Below are 5,777 nucleotides of genomic sequence, written 5' to 3' on the forward strand. Positions count from 1 at the left end.
ACTCAGTGACTGTGGTCGGTTTGATCAGGTAACCTCGGCAGAGGTAACAGGTGATGAAATGGTTGAAGTCTTTTACCAAGTGCTTCCGTCCCGTGGCGGCCATGTTTGTAGTTTTCTGTGTGTCTGGAGTCTCCCCCGAGCGTTAGGAGACTCGCAGGTCCATTCACAGCAGCAGAGTCAGAAATGAAAGCGTAACGAGCGGCAGAGCGGGTCGAAGGTCCTACTGTATGAAGTCCTGCTCCATAATGAGCCTGAAGTTCAGCAAACGGCACAATCCACTCAGACGTTATTCCATCGTCACCAAACCACCGAGAAAATTCCTCTGGCGTCTCTGTCCGTCACTCAAACTCATTCCACAGATCCTCAGCGGGGAAAACGACGACTCGGCGAGCTTCACCTCCCAGCCAGGAGGCCATTTTTAATCCGTCAGGGGTCAGAGGTGAGCTAATGAGGGGCTGATGCTGCTGACCTTTAACCTCTCACTGATCTCACCTGAGGAGACGAAAACAAGCGTTTAGAAAACAGGAAATAAAGTCGGGAATGTTGACCCGTTTCCCATCTGATGAGTCGTCAGTTCGACCAGCTGCAAATTCAGATTAATCATCTTTAAATATTCAAATCCGGCCTATAAAGACAAATAAACATCTATCGATCATTCTGATGAATAATTGATTAATTGGACAGAAATGCAGATTTTTCCTTTACAGAATTCGTACAAAATTTTTTAAATATTAACTGCAAAATATGTTGCATTAAATTATTGTTTTAGTTTTGACCTAATTGCTTACTGTGCTGTTCTTGTCAGTCTGTATACTCAAGTTAACCATTAATAAATTACAATTTCAATAACTGATTAATCCAATTAACCGTTTCAGTCGTGATGTATTTCAGTTAGAAATAAAAATATCCAGACAACAAAATTATGTTTGTCATATTCAAAGTTTTATCAAAAATAAAGTTTACTTATGGAAGTAGCAGGATTACTGCGTGACTCGCTCCCAGCTCATCCCCACTTTGACGAATTAGAGGAAGTTTTGGATTTTTAAAAACATTCTGGATTCTGCTGAGCGTCCCAGCTGCAGACACACACACACACACACACACACACACACACACACACACACACACCTTAACCCGGGTCGTGACCCGTTCATCTGGACCGGATGGTTCTGTTGCACCTAACTGTGAGTGAATGCGAAGGAGCAGAACGTCATAATAAAATCGCCTGCTGACTTTATTTTCCTCGTCCTGGTGAATCATCTCCATTTCTGCTCTGAGCTTTGCTGTAAATTAAAGTGAAGAGCAATTAATGTCAGAGACTGAAGGAGTTTCACCACAGACTGATTTATTCCGCCAGTCTAAATCATAGGAAGAGACAAGAAGAAGATCCAGAGCCAGAAGGGAACAGAATGAGTCCGGCTGGGAATCTGCTGGAAAAACTCGAATATGAAGGATACATTTTGACAAATTTACAAAATTCTCCAGGTGGATAAAAACTGGATTTCAGTGACAGGAAGAGGAAACTGAACTTGGCTGACTGCAGCGCAGAAACAGAGTTCAAAGTTCAACGGCTCACAGGAAGCTGGACATAAGAAGAAACTTTTTTATTTCATCTCCATATGAATACTTTATAAGGCTGCACAGTGGTGCAGTTGGTAGAGCTGTTGCCTTGCAGCAAGAAGGTTCTGGGTTTGATTCCCGGTCTTTCTGCATGGAGTCTCCATGTTCTCCCTGTGCATGGTGGGTTTTCTCCAGGTACTCCGGTTTCCTCCCACAGTCCAAAAACATGACTGTCAGGTTAATTGGCCTCTCTAAATTGTCCCTAGGTGTGAATGTGTGTGTGCATGGTTGTGTGTCCTGTGTGTCTCTGTGTTGCCCTGCGACAGGCTGGCGACCTGTCCAGGTGACCCTGCCTCTCACCTGGTACGCTAGCTGGAGAGGCACCAGCACCTCCAGACCCCTCTGAGGGACAAGGGTGAAAGAAAATGGATGGATGAATACTTTATGATTAAAAACGTTGGTGTGTTTGCAGTTTTTGGTCAAATCAGGCCAGAGAGCAGAGATGCACCCAGAACCCATCACTCCCGGTCCGTTCCACCCAGGACGGTTCTGTAACCCGTCAGATCCCCAACAGAGCATGGTTTGATATGTTTGATCATTTTCACACACGCGCTGCTGGTTTAGCTGTTTTTGTTTGTAATGTGGGATTCAGATAGCAGTGCTTTGGGCGCTCAGCCTTTTCTCTTACATTACTCGGCAGAATCCATCATGGCTGCCACTATCCATCCATCCATCCATTTTCTTTCACCCTTGTCCCTCAGTGGGGTCGGGAGGGGTGCTGGTGCCCATCTCCAGCTAGCGTTCCGGGCGAGGGGCGGGGTCACCCTGGACAGGTCGCCAGTCTGTCGCAGGGCAACACAGAGACACACAGGACACACAACCATGCACACACACACTCACACCTAGGGGCAATTTGGCCAATTAACCTGACAGTCATGTTTTTGGACTGTGGGAGGAAACCGGAGTACCCGGAGAAAACCCACGCATGCACAGGGAGAACATGCAAACTCCATGCAGAAAGACCAGGCCGGGAATCGAACCCAGAACCTTCGTGCTGCAAGGCAACAGCTCTACCAACTGCGCCACTGTGCAGCCCTGGCTGCCACTAAAGAAGCTTTAATCTGCAGGATGAAGTAAATTTTGGTGATAACATTTTGCAGTATTATGGTTGTAACAGTAAAAGTGACAATAAAAACAACTTATTTCATATTTTTTAGGTAGCTGCATGACTGTAACTGGAAGGTGAAATGCATTGTGGGCCTTTTAGGCTCCTTCCTGCAAACTCCTAGCAGCACCATGGCAACACGCTCATCCTGGTTGGGATTAACAGAGCTGCTAATCTTTCAGATTTATTTCTGACATGTTCTAGTTTGGTTCTGTTGAGTGGAAACTGGAGAAATATGACCAGAACCAGAACTGAGACCAGCTACTGGTTAACGGACCTCATGGACGGATAAACGGATTTAATTGTTTAAAAATCGTCAGTTTCATGAATTTGCTAATGAAGTGAATCTAATTGGTTTCTTGTTAACTACAGCAACACAAATGCCCACAATTTCGGAACCGAACCGCTCAGAAACTTTTCACCTGTTCATTGATGACGTCAGCCTGCGTCATGGTGAAACTGTCCAATCAGGAGCGCTCTGGGTCAGAGTACCTCAGCACATCTGAGCCTCCGATACTGTCAGGTCAGATTGAAGCGGAGTTCTACTTTCCTGTCAGGTGCATCTGCCGTGCGCGCGCGGCAGCTGCGTGTCGCTCAGGTGTGCGTGTGCGCGCGCGCGGCGCTGGTCCTCCCGCAGAGCTGGATCCAGCCAGTTTGACTCTGCTGCAACCAGAACCAGAACCTACCCTGAATCCTTTCTCCAGCCCAGAATCCTCCTCGGTGTCCGTCACAAATAACCAGCGACGCGCGCGCGTGCGCCTGCCTGCTCCGTCGTGCATGCACGCACGCACGCACGCGGAGTGGAACTGCTTATCTCATCGTTCAGGCGCGTCACGTTCTACGTCATCTGTGTCAAAACAACATCAGCAAGCGCCGCGCTGCGCCGTGACACACATGCGACACGTGCACGCGCCGCGCTGACCCTTCGCTAGGTCCGCCGCCGCCGTACACGCGCGCAGATTCGTGCGCGCCGCTCGTATACGGACGGTAAAAGTTACAGAGGGTGACGTCACAGCCTTTAAACGGAACCAAGCAGCTCGATTTGCGTGAACGCATCGCGATCCCGCATGTGCGCGTGCGCGGCAACGCACTTTGCATTTCGGTGGGCATGGTGGGGGGGCAGAGGAGGAGGAGGAGGAGGAAGAGGAGGAGGTCCAGCCTGCCAGGCAGCGTCAAAGTTTGTCCGGAACGCGGCGACGTCAGAGGATGAATAAGATGAGAAATAATCAGGAAATAAAAACACGCGGCTCACCTCCGCCGGGACGTCCACCATGGCGCCGCCTGCGCGTCCCGCTCACTTCAGCCCGGCCCGTGTGCGCCGTGGGAGGACAGAACACGGAACTGGTCGGCTCGGTTCTGCCCCAGTCCGCCCAGCAGTCAGTCAGGCAGTCAGGCAGGCAGAGAGCAGCGGTGGGCGGGGAGCCACCAGGCAGGCAGGGCGAGGAAACTGAAAGCGATTGTGTAACAGTGACTATCGGCCACAACACACACATACACACGCACGCACACACACACACACACACACACACACAGGTACACGCGCGCACACACACAGAGCTGTGACTGCCGTGAGGAGATGAAGAGCAGCTCATCTTCCTCTGATGCTGCAGTTTGTTTTATTCTGATGTTGAATTCATCCAAATCAAAGATCGTCTAATGAACAGAAAACCATTAAAGATCTGATATTATTAGAAACTTCTTTATAAATGTTCCTCCCACTTCCTTCTAACTTCATTCCAACCTGGAACCGGATCAGGAATCCTGTGGATCGGATTTCAGCACCGGGTTTGTGAAGTTCCCCACATGGAGCATTAAATCAGACTGAGGTGTGAATGTGGGTCCGTTTGGTGCTTCGTTACTGTGAAACCATCACTCAGGCTGTTAACGGGTCAAACAGAGTAAGGCTTCTCTCTGCAGCTCCTCCAGAGGCTCCAGGGGCCTCTTGTCTGCGCTCCTTGCTGATGGTTTTGGTGAGCGGACATGTTCTGAGCTCTCGTGTCCAGATCTTAATCATCCCTCCAGAACTTCCTCGTCTCAGTTGGTCACTGAGTCATCATCCTGATCCAGATCCTCTTCTGCCTCCACATCTTTCCAAGCATCCCGGTTGCTCTCAGCACCGTGATTCCTTATTGAATCCTGCTTCCTCAGATCTGCACCATGTGAGCTGAGGTCTTCTCTGCCCCCTCCCACCTGACCTTACCTTGACCTTACCTTGACCTTACCTTGACCTTACCTTGACCTTACCTGCACAGGTTCTTGTTCCTGTGAGTCGTCAATGAAAAGTTTTTGCCTTTAAAACTTACTGTAAAAAAACGAGACGTCTGAATGAAACGAAGCATCTTCTGTATTAAATGGGTTCAGGGTTGCATCTTGTCTGAAATGTCTCTGCTGACTCAGCTCTGGTTCTGGTGTCAGCCTCCTGGGTCGGTCAGAATGAAGCCTCTGGCTCCGTGACTCCACCAGAACCAGAACCAGAACCAGCCTGCGTTCGCTGCTCTGCTGGCCCAGAACCGCCTCTTTAAGAGGGAACAACTGGAGGGAAGACAGTCTTCAGGGACATCACTCTGTGGGACATGACCCCTTGTCCTGGGGAGGTGGAATGTGTCGCCATGGTAACCACGGTCCTACTGTGGGAACTAAAATATCCACGATGTTCAGTTTGATTCTCTGATAACTTTAGATGTGAAACGATGATCAACAGAAACAACAACAGGTGAGTCTGAAGTTTGGATCCAGACAGGGAGGGGACACATGGACAGACACATGGACAGAGACACATGGACAGACACATGGACAGAGACACATGGACAGAGACATGGACAGACACATGGACAGACACATGGACAGAGAGGACACGTCCAGCTGTGAGACGAGGACACTGTATTTTTATCTGTTTATTTCAATCACATGCTGGATGTATTGTGTAATGCTCCACATAGATATGCTCCACGTAGATCTGCTCCACATAGATCTGCTCCATGTAGATCTGCTCCACATAGATCTGCTCCACATAGATCTGCTCCACATAGATCTGCTCCACATAGATCTGCTC

The 5,777-nt window shown here is 49.1% G+C and overlaps 1 long non-coding RNA gene across 1 annotated transcript; it reads right to left on the bottom strand.

Moving 5' to 3' along the window:
* LOC108166974 (uncharacterized) lies at positions 1–5,477 on the bottom strand. The gene is made up of 3 exons (XR_001777380.1): positions 5,029–5,477; positions 3,978–4,172; positions 1–492 (listed from the first exon to the last, which is right to left on the bottom strand). It is a non-coding gene; the product is annotated as an uncharacterized LOC108166974 (long non-coding RNA).
* Between the last annotated feature and the right edge of the window lie 300 nt (positions 5,478–5,777).

The sequence above is a fragment of the Poecilia reticulata genome, linkage group LG15, assembly GCF_000633615.1.
Source record: "Poecilia reticulata strain Guanapo linkage group LG15, Guppy_female_1.0+MT, whole genome shotgun sequence".
NCBI classification, from domain to species: Eukaryota; Metazoa; Chordata; class Actinopteri; order Cyprinodontiformes; family Poeciliidae; genus Poecilia; species Poecilia reticulata.